Raw genomic sequence first — 17029 nt, 5'->3', positions numbered from 1 at the left:
TTGTAGATTTATTACAGAATTAGAAGCTTGGATGCCATTTTCTCTTGACATGTGACAGCCAGTGTAGGAAGGTGTGTGTGATTCCAGACATGGGAAATGAAGATAGCTGTTAAACACCTTTCCTGGGTTGGGCTGCATCTGCTCCTGATGAGGTCGCTCATATATAAAGTAATCTGCCAGGAAACTTCTTGTAGGGATGTTTCCTTCACTGATGGGAATATACATTCTTTATTGTCCTTCAGAATGATGGATACTTTCAACACTATGTGTGGGTGTGTGTGGTGTGAGTATACTCTACTAAGCAGGTTTCATGGACACAGAAAAAATATAAATTGCTCTGAAATCCTAATGGAAGATATTGGTACTTGAAAATGGTTTTTGTTCAGTTTAACTCAATCAGACTTTATTTCTTTTATGATAAGAAAACAGGTCTTCAGTACATGAACTTGGTTTTATCACTCTGAATTCCCTTCATTTGGGTTTTCAAATCTCTTGTCTTGAATTTAATATTGCTTGCCCTGCTGCCTGCTCCACCTGGTTTGATATAAAGGATTCCACAAGTGGCAGTGGTATGGGCAGCATTCTTGGTGTTTTACTCGATACTGTGGTTTTCTGAAGATGCTCAGGGTGCTTTTCTGGCAGGTAAATGAACTGAAGGCAAATGAGGTGATTGCTGGTGTGTGAAGGAAATCATACATGTCAGCATTGCTGTTTAGTTGTGGTCTAACTGCATTTGTAGAAAGCTATGCCTCACATTACACTCAGGAATATGAACCAGTTATTTAGTTATTTCAAAGAAAAAAGACTTTTTTTTTTTTTTTTTTGAAGCAGGTAGTAGATGCATGGAAGCCCTTGCCAGCAGTGATTTACAGTCAGAAGCCCACAAGAATTCAGTGAGAGCTGACTTGGACAAGTATTGGAGAAGTGATTTGCTGAGGGTTACTAAACAACGCTCAACATACTGCTTGGGAAATGTGATTAAGTACTTGGAGAGTACTCAGGGGAAGTATCTTACTGTGGATGCCCACATGGGCCAAGAGGAAGTCAGTGCGAGGTGCCCGTGACTCGGTAGAGCAGGTGGGAGGCTAGGCTGTGCGAGATGGAACATTTGGCTGAAACAGTGCCTCTCTTCTTATGATCTGTTTCTCTTCATCTTTCAGCTGCTGTCAGAAAACATTGTAGAAATGCAGCTCAGGCATGCCAAACTATCCTTTCCATGCTTGCAGCTTATCTCTTCCTTTTTCTCCTTTGTACTCCTTATTATAATCTTGCTGTTTCTTTTCTGTGCCTGGCCTCAGGAGAAGGCCTGTATCCCAGATCTGAGTCCCCAGGTTCCATTTCTTTCTCTGCTGAGTTTCCATAGCCCTTCCATGCCTCAGTTACTGTGTGCATGGAGAAATGAGGCTGCAGCAGCTGAAGGATGATCTCCAGCTAAGACTCTTTGCAGCAGTCCTTCTGCTAAGGAAGGCAAAAGGGTTTTCCAGAGAGTTTGACGCAAGTGATACTTGGTAATAGCAGTATGGGAAATGAGTGTGGGTGTGGGGCGTAACAATGGAGGAGGTTTGCTGAATTTTTGCCACTGTTTCCTTTATTCTGATGCTTCTTACTGTGCTTTCTATCCAAAGTTGTTTCAATGCCAAAGGCTGAATGATTAACACTGATAACTGGCTAAAAGCTGCCTTAAGATAAACTTTATGCTCCTTATTTTACCAATTGTGCCACTGAGTTCTCAGTTTAATGCTGGACTGGGCTGAGATGGGTGCATTGTGCCCTCAGAAGTTGCTGGAAGGTAAAAGGGATGTGGCGAGGTGCCTGGCCACCTCCATCGCTGCCACCAGCTGCCCAGTCCAAAGATGAGTCTTGGTAGCCAGTGGCTTCAGGGATGCAGACCAGGCATTGTGCCTTGGCTCATCTTCTGAACTGGCAAAGTAACACTGGGAGTGGCAGGAGCCAGCTCCTGTCTCTCATCTGGTTTCAGGTAGGGTTCTCTCCCCTCAGACCCTGACACCCACTGGAAGGGCTGAGACTGTGACCTTCCCTTCCAGCCCCTTCACAGAACCACAGAATGAATTAGGTTGGAAAGACCCCTGGGAGCATCGAGTCCAACCCATGACCAAACACTGCCATGTCAACTAGACCATGACACTGAGTGCCACACTGCCATGTCAACTAGACCATGACACTGAGTGCCACATCCAGTCTTTTCTTAAACATCTCCAGGGACGGTGACTGCACTATCTCCCTGGGCAGCCCATTCCAATATCTAATCGCCCTTTCTGTGCAAAAATTCTTTCTCGTGTCCGACCTAAAACTCCCATCCATAGTTTTAGACTATAACTTCTTGTCCTGTCGCTGGTTGCGTGGGAGAAGATGTTGACCCCCCACCTGGCTACAGCCTCCTTTCGTGGTTGTAGAAAGTGATAAGGTCACCCCTGAGCCTCCTCTTCTGCAGGCTGAACACCCCCAGCTCCCTCAGCCGCTCCTCGCAGGACATGCGCTCCACACCTTCACCAGACACGCTGCCCTTCTCCCTTCCCTGCCGTGCGCTTCCCGCTCGCTCTCCGGGCGGGGGGCGGCTCTGCCGGCGCAGCTGGCAGGAAGGCCCGGCGCGGGCAGGGAGGGAAAGGGAAGAGGCGGGGCCTGGAGCCCAGCAGTGTCAATAATACAATAGGGCTCTTGTGCGGCCGCCGCCGCCGGAGGAGGAGCGGGCCGGGCTGCGGGCGCGCCGAGCAGCCGGCACGCAGGGCGGGAGCCGCCGCCGGCCACGGGCCCGGGCGGGCGGGGGCGATGCGCGCCGGCGCGGGACGGCACCAGCAGCACCCGCAGCAGGAGCCGCCGCCGCGGCGGGAGCGCCAGCCCTGACGGCCGCGGCCGCCCACGGCAGCGAGCAGGGCAGGAGCAGGAGGAGGAGGCGGCGGCGCGCCGGGCCGGGCCGGCGGCGGGAGGTGAGCGCGGCCCGGGCTGCCCGCATGGAGGCGGGGCGGGGGGCGGGCGCCGGGGCCGCCGCGCCGGGCCTGTGCGGGGGAGGCGCCGGGCCTGCGGCGGCGGCGTTTGGCGCCAAGGCCGGGCAGGAGGGAGGAGGAGGAGAAGCGGCGGCGAGCGCGGAGAGGCGGCGGGCGCTGCGGGTACGTGGGGCAGCGGCGGAGAGCGCGCGTTGCCGCGCCGGGGACGGCGGACGGGCGGCATGGCGCGGCGGGCAGCCCGTCCGGTGTGGGCGCTGCGGCCCCGGCCGCGTCCGGAGGGAAAAGTTACGGCGGCTCCGGAGCGGGCGGGCGCTGCACCCGCGGGGGGCGGCAAGGGCCGGGCGACCTCCGGCCAAGCGCCCTTTTGTTCGCAGCAGCCCGGAGAGGCGGCGACCCGGCGGTGCCCGAGCCGGCGGGGCCCTGCGGAGCGCGGCTGGGCGTGGCTGGCGGGCAGACAGACAGACAGACAGACAGCCGGGCGCTTGTCCGCCGCCGAGCACCGCTCCGCCGGTATGTCGAGGAACTTGCTAGAACTGAGTTTGACAATGAAGCGCTAGCGCAGCCCGCCCGGCCGCGCCGCCAAGGTAAGTTGTTTCCCGAGCGGCGGGGGCGGGTGCCCCCCGGTGCCCCCTGTGCCTGCAGGCAGAGGAGCGGGAAGGTCCCGGCTTCACTTCCCCAGATCAAACCTTCCTCCCTTCGGTGCTGTTCGCTTTAATGCTGTTCATGTTTCTGCAAAGGCATGGCTTCGTTCTGCGGATGTACCGCGACCGGTATGGTTAGCGGCTGGGGATGTAGTAAAAGTATTTATACTTGCAAATAATAATGAGATGATTAATGGGAGAATTTGGTACAGGGCACCCTAAAATGTGTGTTACCAGGCAAATAAACACCACTTTTTTCTGTCTTTTAATTAGAGTTATTTTATAAAAAGCACTTGTAGTTACTTGAGGAGTTCAGCTATTGTTTGCAATTGTTATAATGAGCAGCTATGTATTTTTATTAAAATATCACTCAATTTGCACTGTGCTTCAAAGCCCAATGGTTTTTTTTCATGTTCAGGAGAAAAGGGATGCTGAAGACAACATCCATGTATGATTAGAAAGCCTTCAATTACTACACACTAGATACTTGAAAGCTGTTGTGCTTCTCTGTTAATATAAAAGAGCCTAAAACTGAAAGATTAAGAAAAATGTGTTTTTGTCCTGATGCTTGCAAGATGCTTGATCAGCAGCTGACTTTTTACATCAGGTTGGTGCTTGTTATAGGCTGTTCTGTAGGGGATCTTGAGCACACCTGCTCATCTCTACACAGTGAGACTGCATCTTAGTGATGGTTAGAGAGCTGGCTTGAAAAGTGTGAGAGCCTTAGGCTGCAAAGGTCGACCTGGATGAAGGCACGTTTGCATAACATTCCAGCTTGCCACAGAGTTCCTTAAGGAGATATCAGAAAAGTCTTTACCTGCACTTACCAATGGGAGAAAATGCAATTAGAAGTCTCTGACCTTTTCAAAGTAAAAGCAAATTAGTACTTTTAGGATCTAAAGTTTGTGTTGTTTTGTTTTTCTTTTTTAATTGAACGTCTGACCTCTTTTCAGACTAGATATGACATGCCCTGGTTTTATTGCAGAGAGGAGGAGAACTCGAAAGGTTTATTTGCCAAAGTTGGACTTTAGATGCAGTAAAAGTTATCAAAATAGCAGAACTGTTTCTGTTACCTGTCCCTCCTTTGATGTTTCCTCTTTCTAGGTTCCTCTTACAGAGCAAGCCGCCCTCCCCCAGTGGCAAAAATTCCTCTGAATTGGGTCTGACTGTAGGTCTTTTTTTGTTGTATTTGTGTTATGTACACGTAGCAGATACCCACAAAGGTTTGCTAGAGAATTGATGTAGGAACATATGCAGTGGCATTTATTGGCAAGGATGCGTGTTCATTTGGGATCTCATTAAAACCATGAAAATCCACTGTGAATGTAAGAGCCGGGGATAGATAGATCTCAGTGTAGCTTTAGAATAAACCCAGCTGTTTTCTTCTCTGTGGTTCTGTGCACTTCATCTCAGCAGCAGAAAATCAGGAAGTTTGTGTTTAGGATTTATTGGGATACCTGGGATTGTTGTGGACTTTAATTTTGACTTTTAAAATATGTACATACTTTTAATAGACCTGGATAATTCACTTATGGAGAAGAATTTATATGACGCCTTAATAGCTACAATTGAGTATTATTTTTACCTGTACATTTCTATATGTATATACCCACGGGCAGAGACGTGTGTGTGGTCAGTGTAGCAGCTCCCACATGCTGAATGCTGTAGAGCATTTTCCCCAAGAGCTTGCTGCAGCTGGGGGATGGCTTGGCTGGTGACCTCAGCTCCTGGCTGGTGTGTTGGCAAGTGTCCAAGGCCATGGTGAAAATGGCTGGATTTGGTAGACCTGATGGGGAGAAGTGAAACTAAACCCTGCACAAGCTGACTTGAGTTTGAAACACTCCTGCAGTGTTCCTTGTGGTCTATTTAGGTAGCTTATTTTAATCTTTGTAATTAATTTCTGACTATCATGCCCCAGTGGGTGAGAAGCAGGGCATGGTGCCTGCATAGTTTTGGTTAGCTTGGCAAGACATGGGATGCATCTGCAGAAGGAATGTGCACCCATTTCTGTTGTGCATCTTTTATCATCCATGGGTGGAAATGTCATGTAAACACCTGTTTCTGTGGTTTGTCTTCCTCCTTTAGTCCCTAGAAGTCTCCTTCAAAAGTTAGTATGTGCTTTGGGGGGCTATTACTCGAATGGGTCTGATGGTGTAGTGTTATGACCACTCTTCAGAAAATACCAGGTAATTTGATAGCAAAGAATGTTGTATTCAACCAAAATGTAAAAGTTAATATTTGGTTAAGTATAGGTATAATTCTCTCAGTGCATTTATAACCAAAAATTTATTGTTTTGTCTAGATCAATGGTAGTGTTGTGTTTTAGTTGGTGACTTCTTTCATTATGGACAGAAATGGGCTGAGCCAAAACTTGCTATTTGCGCATGTTGCTTAATCTCTCCACTCCCACAATTTTTGTGGGAGCTATAGCTAAGGGGGCTTGGGGGCTTTTGAATTCTACAGAGAGGGGAGCCTCTGTGGTGTTTCTCTTTTCTGAAGATTTGAAGTGCCTGTAACGCTCAAGGCTTCATGTAATTGGAGACATAAATACAATTTTTACATACTTTACTTAAAATGGAAACTAACAAGTTAATAATAGCTCTTATCGAGGGTATTTATGTAATGGAAGCCAACAGATGCTATTTGCATCTTGAAGAGCTGATGTACAAAATGTTATGTCAAGGCCCTGGCAGGTTTTATGCTGGTGGAGGCTGGGTCAGGTGGGAGTGGGAGATGCTGGAGGGCTTGATGGCACCTCTGAAAAGTGAGATAACTGTATGAAATTTTACATTTTAACACATATCTTATTTTAATCTAATGCTGCTAATAAAAAGGATAGTGTTTCGGTTTGAGAATTGATTTCTTTTATACTTATTCATGTTAAATGATCAATTACACCTGTCACCTTAAAAGTACTTTTTTTATGCTATTTTTCAGCTACAGCTGCATGTCTGATAAACCCCTAAAAATTTTGTCTATAGGTACTATTTTTATTGATATTTCAACTTATTTTGACTACAAGAAAGCATCTGGTAAATAAGTTTCAGAAATGTAATGTGACAAACTGGGTGTTGCTTTCTGTGGAAAGATGCTGATGTAATTAACAAGCACCTCCCTGTTTCCCTGGGCTGTTCACTTTTTCTTATTAATTTGCTTCCAAGTTACCCTTTTCTAGATGATATCTGAACTCTTCCAACATTTAATATCTTATTTCAGTGTGTAGGAGACCAAGAATTTAGGGATTAGAGCAGTCTGGGATGCGTGATCTTGGACCTAAGGAATGCTCCTGCATTTGTAGAGCAATAATGCAGGCTTTGCTTGGATTTAAAGGAATGGAAGGGACCCCGAGCTGTGAGCATGACTGCGGAGGCTCCACTGGCACTTGCTTAGTCTCCCTCTTCAGAGAAGCAGGAGAAGGTGGGAGGATAAGCTCGTGACTGCTGATGCTATTTGTTATAACTTTCTCCTGGATTAAATACTGGGATGCTTGCCTTAGCTTGTTAAACTTTGTTTGAAAACTTTCGAGTGCTTTTCTTCTTCAAAGTGCACCTGTTACAGCATTAGCTTAAAGAGCTGTGCTTCCTCATCATTGAATTGAATGGTGAACATAACAAATTGTGTCGTTAATGTCTCTTTGTGTTTTAATTAGAGCTCTAGGAGATGTTAAAAAAACAGGTTTATGCCACATGCCTGACTGGTTGCTAAACTGAATATGCTTGTCACGCAGTCTTGGGGGAATTATGTATTATTTTGCTAATCTACTGTTCTGAGCTTCCTCCAGCTCAGAACTTTCCTTCCTTCTTCCTTTTTTTCCTACCTCACTCTAAAAAGTTACTCCTGAATATTTTCTGAGGGTTTGTCTTACCTGCTTAAAGCTCCTGACTGTTGATAGCCTTTGCTGGTGAAAGGCTCAGGCTCTTGCTCATGTCTTAAAGAGCAGTTTCATGCCTGCACAAGTGGTTTGGTGCACAGCAAGTCCAACAGCCTCCGAGAGTTAGCGTAGTGCAGTGGGTGAGTCAAGGCTGGGATGCCTGAGATCCTCCAAAGGGAGGGGTGATACCCCACACACCAGGAGCTGCAAAGTGGAACAACTGACCAGGAATATTTATTGTAACTAGGTAATTTTGTTTGAATGTGTTATGAAGAGTTTTCCAAGCTGATTTTTACTTTCAGGTAGTTCTTGTTTTGGAATGTGCTGTTGGGTTGATGACAAAATAATGAGAGGAGAACTGCATAGAAGTTCTGCCTGGGTGTTGTCTTTTAATTATGCTATATAGTTTATTATGTAATATTGAATGACTGAAATTCTTTAAATCTGTAGATAAATGATGGATTTACTACAAGTTCTAGACAAGAGCTACGGTAACGTGGCTGTTCACAAGCCCTTGAAAACCATAACTAAACTATGAGCTTTCGTTCATACTTAAAAATCTAAGTCTTGGTTTAACAGACCAGACAGTTTTTAAATAATGATTCCTCTATAGACTGTGGTGGTATTGAGAAAATTTCTTATAGTGTGCAAATGTTTAAATCCTCCCCTACAAATCAAGTATAGCAGAATAAAAAGGTAGTATTTTCTATCTGCTGACAAGTCAGAAAACCTGACATCTTGAGCTGCTGGATACAAAAGTGTATAGGAGAAATGTCTGCCCTGTCAAGGGAGGAAACAAATGTCCCTAGTGGGATTCCTTGTGTTTAATTCTCTTTATTTGTTCTGCTTTTAACTGCTTGTACTTATTAAATATTTTTTCAGTGTTAATTTGCAAGCTTTGATATGAAAGTGGCTCTAGAGCACTCATCATAGGAAATAGTGTCCGTGTCCTGTACAGGCTTTGGCTTTAATGAAAAGCAAGCCAACCGAGGACCTTGTGGAGCTGAAATACTCAGTGTGTGAGTGTACTGGGGACACACAGGAAAGTGTAAGGCTCAGCAATTATCTGGCCAGGAGGAGCCTCAGCAGAGAGGTAGGACTAATACCTCTCCCACTTTTATTAATACTTGGATAGAAAGAGCAGTAGTAAAGTGGTGCTCTTCTTCCTGCTTTCATACTAATCGACTCTTTCCCCAGCAGGAAAATAGTGACTGAAATAGTGATAACGAGTGATTACTCTGCAGTGCAATGTAAACTTGTTAGATGTTGTTTGATAGAAGAGAGGATAAAAATGCTCATTTCAAGCACATAACAGCTTTTTATGGTAGCTTTTTTTTTTCAAGAACTGCTGACCAGAGCACTGGAAAAGGAAGGGATGCTGCTTGTCAGCGTTGTTGCTATGCTTTGACATCCTTAACCTTGTTTGGGGGAGTTCCAGCATCTCCTCAGCTTGGGCCTAATTCAAGAGCAGTTGTGTTCTTTTACAAAAATCAAATTGCTTGTCATTTAAGTAACTGAAAGAGAGATACTTAAACCTGATAATGAAGTTGCAGTCTTCCTTATGTTAACAATGTAATCATTTCCATTGTAGCATGAAATGAGCAATCCTAAGAAGTAAGTGAAGCATTTTGCTTGACAAATTTGAGCTTGCAGCTCTGCAACAGAATGTGCTGGGAGTGAGGGAGGAACCAAAAAGTTGATCCTCCTAATGTAAGATACATGTTTATGAACAACAGTATTGTAATGGCTGTTGGCATACCTAGGAAGTAAAATTCACTTCTTCTTATGGTACTGATTCTTGTAAGGAAGATATTTTTTCAAAATATTATGTCTGTATAACAGATACCAATTTTCTTCACTTTGTTTGGTTAGTGCTTCTTCACTTTTTTGGGCCAAAGAGGAAAAAGATGAAAAAGCCCATGGGAAAAAATAATTCCATATTTTTATATAAATAGAAATGATGCAAAATGGTTTTGTATGCCCTTTGCAACTGGTATCCATAAATTCAAGTGGTTTCATTTTGATTCTTGTAGTTTTGTACTTTTTAATGATTCATACTATAATTTTGAGTAATATTTTATGAAAATTGTGAAAGCTGTTCTTTATTCAGGTATTTTTCCGATGCCTAAGTTTGCTGCAGTTAGTAGTAAACATATTTTTGATCCAAATACTTACATAGATAGCTAGTGTACAAAGCATTTACTTAAAATGAATGAGATTTTGCAACTGAATGAGATTTTGCTGGTGACTGGCCAGGTTACATTCATGTGTGTTTCTGCAGTTTTGATGGAGATCTGACTTGCCTTCTTTGGTTGCATACCTATACAGGGACAGAATAGCTGTGGTATAATACTGTAGAAAATGGCACTCTGCTCTGAGCTCCAAGAAAGAGTATGTTAAACTTTGTTTCAGTACTTAATATTCTTAGTAGTCTTTCTTCCGTTGCTTAAAACTGAATACATATGGATCTGATGTATGATGTTTTCATTTTTCTTCCTCTGTAAATGCCATAAGACTTGAGAAGGTGGGACATAAGTTCTTAGAAAGCTTACACTCCTGCCAATCAGCTCAGTATCAGTCAGAGCCCTGTGACTCCCATTGCGTGGATTAAACTGGCTTAAGTGCTGTCTTAGATCCTTTGTTTGGCATCTTCTTGTACTTGTTCTAGATTTGCAGAAGCCTCTATATGTAACACCAAACAGGGATGTGCATGAATTCACTGAAATCTAGTAGCTTTTGCAGGTGCCATTTCATTCTCTAAGATTATTGAACTACTTTATTTTCTGTGTTCACTTCTGTGTGCTTGACTTCTACATCTGAATCAGTCAATTTTTGAAGTATGAATGGGATAAGAATTGGAAAAAAAAGTCTGAAGAAACTTAAGGGAAAAACTAAAGCCTCAATTGCAGATGAGAACTTGAATGTGATTTGTAGTTCTTATCTCTCTCAGCCATCCATGTCTTTGATGGCTTTGTAGTCTCCCTTTGGCCCTCTCCTCTTCTGACTTAACTTTCCAACTTTTTCCTTATTATTGGAGAAATCAGTGTTTCCAGTGAATGTCTCACAGTCTTCTTGAGACCCTATAAATCATCTAGGTAAAATTAAATCTGTCTCCTCTACCAGACTACAGACAGTATGGACTTCCAGATTGTTAGCAGTCAACCTGAAAGTATTTTGGCAGACTTGTTGGTTTGGGGATTTTTTTGGTGTAAGTTTGCTCAGTCTGATAAAGGGGGCATTTTCCTTCATCAGTGTGTTTTTGTAAGTTTGGTTTTTTTTTGGTTTTTTTTGTGGCTGGTACATTTGTGGGAGTTTACATATGTGTATGTATAAAAGCGTCACGCACTGCAAATTTAAGATGTATTTTTAAAAATTCATTAATAGAAGGATTTGTGATATTAAACTTTTTTCCTGGTGAATGCTGATATTGGTGTGATGACTATTTAGCTCTGTGTTATGCCTGTACATAGGTAAATTTTGCTTGGTTAAGGAAGTTAAGTCTGTATGTTGAACTTAGACACACATCAACAATTGTATTTACTTTGGTACAGATAGTGAGTGTGTTTCAAAACAAAGTTGCTTTTATATTGGGAGGAACTGCTAGAAAAAGTGAGACAGTGGCAAAGCATTGGTTTAGTGGAGTAACTTTTAAAACATTTTAATGCATCCTGGTTACTTGTATGAAGCCCTTTTTTAACCATTTGCTACTCTAAGATAATTTTTTTGTCAAAATGCTGTTTTTCTTTTCTCCCTTTAAATAATTTCAGGGAATCTATCCTAAGCTCATTCTATCAAAGAAGTCAGCTTTCATAACAGCTTGAAGGTGTTACTCTGGTGTAACTCTGTTACAATGATCTGACTGTATGAGGTCGTGTACACCTCATTCTGAAGTGGCATTAGTGTCAGCCTTTGCACAAGGGCTGGACAAGTTGAGCCACCTTCACTCCTGTACCAGATTCCTTTGGCCATAACAAAGCGTCTTTAGATCTATCTTTTAGAGGATTTAATGTCACATTAGGGTGCTCTATGTCACCTCTGCCTGTTTGTGGTGCCTTATAGGTTCACAGGGATTTAATCAGTCAGAATTGTGGATTTAACTGCATGATGGCAATTCTCAAAGGAGACAAAGCTCAGCTCCTTTGTTTACTTCTGCTTTTGAGCTTTCCGGGTCTGGCAGGATTATTGACGTTTTTGTGCTTCAGGTAAGCAGAAGTAATGTCAAACTCCTAAGGGAGCAAATCTATTAAGGCCAGTTTTCTCTCTTTTTATTTTTAATGCCAGTGTATTGTGAAGGGCAGTGTTACCTGCTGTCCTTCTTGGAACTGGTGGAAGCCTATCCATAATGACGTGGCTGGGAAACTATCCAAATCTAGTTTTATCCCTTGCTAAGCAATATCAGAAGTTTTGCCTCTGTAAAGGCAACAGATTTGTGTAGTGGAAGTCCTACATTAATAAACTACAAGAAAACAGAAAGGTCTAAATATTTTAGACAATTCTGGTAAAGGTTTTTCCTTCTGACAGTAAGTTGTTCTAACAGTGGGTGCTTTTAAAAAGAATAGTTTTCATGCTTTGCAACTTGGTCTTGCAATCCCCCACCCTTCCCCAATATATTTGCATCAGAAGATTTTAAAAAGAAATAAGCTCAGTTTTGTAATTTAGGAATTTGGATCACAAATTCATCAGATAAATGTTTTGCTAATTTCTGGCTTTTTTTTTGGCAGTGGCTTTCATTCCCATTGACTCCACCAAGATCTAAGTTTCCCTGCTTGTTTCTCAGAGTTTGTCATGTGTTTTGTATAACTGAGTAGGAATGACGTTGGAAAAGGATTGGCACAAGTTTCTCCTTCATAGCAGTAAAAAAAAAAACCAACACAACCCTTTCCAACCATTAAATATCATCTTCAATGAAGGAGGCATATTTGGTTGCTGCCATGGGATTTGCAGCCACAGAGGATGAAGGTGATGAAGTCTTGTTTACTGTGTTTTAGTGTCTGCTGCTTCATTAATTGTCATTTGATTGTGCTCCCAGCCTTGTGTTTTTGCAGTCTAAGGGCAAAACTTGGGTGCTTTATTTATTTATGCAGTTTCTTTGCAGGGGAAGGTCACAGTTTAAGTGCTGGTTTGATGTCTGACCATGAAGGAACAGAGAGGCTTTCCTTATGAAAAATCACAAATACCAATGTGCCAGGTTTAATAAAGGATGTCAAAAGTACTTTAAATCATTGTGATAATCAAGTGAAGTTAACACTGTTACCTTTTTCTTGCCTCCTTTTTTTTTTTTTTCCTCTGGGAGCTGACATTCAGTTAAATACTGACTAAATGGTTTTATGTGAGGTGAGCTGTTTATGAGGGTTATTTTTCTGTGGCCACTGAGACCCCCTTAAGGGCCAGGAATATTCAGTATCTACACTGCTCTTTACTCAATTTCTACATAGCTGGAGTATTTGAAGAAACTCAAAAGAGTGTGCTCTGTAGCATTTCTGAAGCCCTATGTTGTACACTGGTGAGCATCACAACTTAGTGTATCCAGAAAAGGAGACAGAATCTTTTCTTGCTGTCATCCAGTTGTAAGATAACTTTCTTCCTGTAATCCAGGCATAAATTATTCTCAATCTTTTTGCTTGTAGTTTCATTTTTTTTCTATTTGCATTGACTAAAATAGGAACAGAGGCTCAGCAGGCTCATTTGTTGTGTAAAAGTGGGTGATGGTTTGAGCTACGAGTTCCTCCTGACACTCCCCAGCAGCTGGTGGTTGGTCATCCTGCAAGTAAATGGTTGAAGCAAAATATCACAGCATAGATAAGAAATGCTTGTACAGAGAGGTCTTCTGGTGAAGTGATGGGAATGATCATAGATGCTTAAGTGCTGTAGGTAGGCAGCGGCAGAGTTGTGCAATGGAAAAGGCTTTGAGCAAAAGGCAGAAAGTGCTGGGGTAGACTCTTGGTTGACCAGAGAGGAGGATTGGGAAGATGGGGTGAAAACTAAGGACAGCCTTTGAAGGTTTGGCAACTGCTGACACTTTGTGTCTTGAGGTGCATCCTGCTGCAGGGAATAGCTGCTCCTCAGAGAGAGATGCATCCTGCGCCAGGCTGAAGTAACATATCTCCTTAACATTTCATCCCACAAAAGAGGAGCAGGGGTTTGAGCTGCTGTGCACTAACTGTCCTTGCATGCCTGAAGAGTACATATGAGGAGAGGAGGAAGAAAAGGTATCCTTTACAGAACTGCAAATCAGTAGTTGAATATGTGAGAAGAGAGAGTTCTGGCATCATTCCCTATTTGGTGTGTGAACTGGCTGTCCTGAACATGCTGGGCACTTTGAATCTCACTGTAAAGACCTTTCCATTTGCTGGGTGGGTAGTTAAAACCTTGTAGTGTTTGCTGTTTCTTGTTCCAGAGCTGTAGCTTGAGTACATTGAAGTGCACAGTTTGGTATTACTTTAGTCCAAAGGTTAAATATGTCCCTTCATATTTTATATTGTCATTGTGTGGAGGATCCATATACTGCTTTTAGCATTTGTAACTCTCTTTTGTGTGTGGTGGGGTCATGGAACTTGCTGTGGAGAGTGTGGAAGTGGCATAGCTGTGGCATCAGAAACATAACATCTGTTATCTTACCATACTTTGTAAGTTCTCGCACATAAATAGTTTTATTTTTTATTTTAAGATTTCCACTAAAGGTCTGTGTCCAAATATAGTTGCATTAAATAATAGAATTAGGCTATGGAAAAAGATGCTTCTAGGTCATCTAGATTTTTATTGCTTCTGAAATGTTTGTTTGAACCACCCTTCAGAAAATAGCATGGAACAGTACTGCCATCACTCGGCTACAGGAAATGCACATGGGCGCATCTGTTCAGTACAGGAGGTAGAAGTCAAATGAGGTGGGTTGATACTTGAAATCCAACTGGCCAGCATGTGGCTGTGGCTAGCAGCAGCACATGTAATGATCTCCTTCCTCAAGAACTGCATCCATTTTGTTTTGCTCCAGATCCTCATAAATAGCTTGTTTTTGCTGCTCTGTGGCTCACAGACCTGTTTTCAAGTTTCTGGTAGCGGGTAGTGCCAAAATACTTCCGTTGTTTCTGCCTGTACCCCATTCCAGGCTTTGTGGATCAGGAGGCCTCCTGCCAGTTTCCTATGTTTTTATCTCAGTATGGATCTTGTTCTGCAGCCTTCTGCCTCATGCATTTGTATTCTTTCTTCTACATTCCTCTGCCTTGAGGTGCATCCTGCTGCAGGGAATACCTCTTCTTCTGAGAGATGCATCCTGCACCAGGCTGAAGTAGCACATTGCCTTAACATTTCATCCCAAAAAGAGGAGCAGGGATCTGGGCTGCTGTGCACTAACTGTCCTTGCGTGCAGCTGTACACTGCAGCATCTGTCAGGGATATAGATAGATAGATAGATAGATAGATAGATAGATAGATAGATAGATAGATAGATAGATAGATAGATAGATAGATAGATAGATAGATAGATAGATAGATAGATAGATAGATAGATCGATCCCTCAGTCTCTGGTGTAGGGAAGAGATGGAATGGTGGAATAGCTGCCTGGGATTGCTTTGCTCTCCCCAGCACGCAGCGTACATGAGTTCTGTGGCTGCCTGATGCACAGTACTTGCTGCTCTGCATGTCTCGTGGTGAGGTGCAGCCCTCAGCACAGACAGTCCCCACAAGCCACTTTGTGCAGAGCTCTTTATACCCAAGTCCCCTGTATTGTTGCCTTGCCCTCCGGCTGCGTTGGGAAGAGCTGAGCTCCGCGGAGCATGTTGTGTTGGCAGCACAGCAACCGGGACTCTTGTCCAATCTTTGTTTAAACGTCAAGAGCTGCAGCCTCCAATCCTCCCCCTGGGGACATGGGTCAGCAGTTCTCACTCTCAGGATGTTTCCTTAATGCTAAGCTTAAACCTTTTGGGTTTTGTCTTAAGTGTATCCCATTTCATTTCATCTCTTCATAAAATGCAGGCTTTTGTTTGACTAATTATAATTTCCAATCTGTATATGAAGAATGTAAACAACTTTGCATCTTAAAGTAGGTGTTTGTTTATGTTGCTGTTAGTAGCTTTTCCCTGTAAGGGCAGTTTTTTCAGCCTGACTCAGTTTTTTTGCATGTATATGTAACTTATGTTGTGTAACAATGGTTTTCAAGTAATCGATAAGATGTTTTGAGTGTTTTGCAGAGTGATTGGCACTGCACACAGGCTAAATAGCTGCTGTGTTGGATCACCATCTGATTGCCTGGGGCCCAGGACTTCAGAGCATTTCATAAAATGTCTTGATGTTACTTGTTAGTTGCCTTATGAAACCTATCCTTCTAGACATCCTGCTGCATTGTTTGTCTGAAGGTGGGGTAAGCTGCTGTGGGAAATTTTTTTCCCAGCAAGTTTAATTGGTTGCTGGGAATTACTAAATCACTGGCTGTTATTAAGAATAGGCTTGTTGCTGCATAAAGGTGTCACAAAATAGTTTTGTGACAGTGGGAAGAACTGAAGGTGCCAGAAAGTTGCAGGCTTTACTAAATGCTTTCAGCGTTTCTATCTACCTTAAGGTGAGATGGACTGTCTTTAGATTTTTACAATGAAATTGTGAATTTATACTGAATTACTTTGTTGGCTAAGCCAATGTGGAAGAGGGATTAAAATCAAGAGTACTTACTGTAGTCAGTACTGTTTAGAAGCTTGTGAAGAAGAGGAAGAATAAACAACAAATCAGTTTATTACAAGCAGAAATCCAGCACTGTTTGCTTCAAAGACTTTGCAGGGATTTTACAAGACTTTTCTTAAAGCTTACTGTCTTTTTCTTTGCTACCTCTAATCACTGTAGGATAAGTATTGCTGGGAAATAGCTCTTCAGTTAAATATGATGGGAACTGTTTTGGTGTTTGGATACTTGTTCTGTTATGATTTTTTCAGAACTATAAGCGAAGGAGTACCATTACCTTAAATACTATATTTATAATCTTAAAGACTACTGGTTTTATTTCTTTTGCTGTCTTGGTAGTATTAATTTTTTGACCTGCCTTTTGTAAGAGGTCTGTGTGATATTTACTGGTAGTCTGTGGGGAGCTGTCTGTATGTGCTAGATATCTGAAACAATCTGTAAAAAACCAGGAAATTACAAATTTTTCTAATACCTTTCCCACCTAAGTAGTATTATATCCCTGGGATTATTTATGGAGGAGATGTGAAGCATCACAAGACCAGCTTTCTAATTCAGTTTTGAAAGTAATTTGTGAGGTAGGAATTGCACAGTAGATGATGCAAGTTATCAGGCAATCCATATTATCAGAAGCTAGCTAAGGAAGCATGGATTAGCAGAAATGCTCACAGGAATGTTTGTAGCTGCTGAGAGAAACTGAGAGGATAATTGCTAATTAGTTTCAAACAAGACAGGTGAATTAATATTTGCAATTAATGATGTGGGTGGAGGAATGAGGCCTCTGTTCATTCAATACCTGAATCAAGCTGGGTGGAGCTGCATGTCTACTTGAGAAGATGCTTTGAACTCCAAGTTACTTTGGCTGATTGGAGATGGAGTCTGGAAGGAG

The 17029-nt window shown here is 42.8% G+C and overlaps 1 protein-coding gene across 5 annotated transcripts in view; it reads left to right on the top strand.

The window, feature by feature from the left end:
• Positions 1–2911: 2911 nt before the first annotated feature.
• JADE3 (jade family PHD finger 3) overlaps positions 2912–17029 on the top strand; it is a 63709-nt gene continuing 49591 nt past the window's right edge. Inside the window, exon 1 of one of the 5 annotated variants that reach the window (XM_063149706.1) lies at positions 2912–2945. The gene's annotated coding sequence lies outside the window, so the exon portion shown is untranslated. Of the gene's footprint in view, positions 2946–3106; positions 3126–3424; positions 3548–17029 lie in introns of those variants that run through there. The other 4 variants (XM_063149709.1, XM_063149708.1, XM_063149710.1 and 1 more) reach the window with 4 other exon arrangements.

Source organism: Melospiza melodia, chromosome 2 (genome assembly GCF_035770615.1).
Source record: "Melospiza melodia melodia isolate bMelMel2 chromosome 2, bMelMel2.pri, whole genome shotgun sequence".
Lineage (NCBI taxonomy): Eukaryota > Metazoa > Chordata > Aves > Passeriformes > Passerellidae > Melospiza > Melospiza melodia.
The sequence above is the reverse complement of the archived record's forward strand: the minus strand, read 5'-3'. Positions and strand labels throughout refer to the sequence as shown.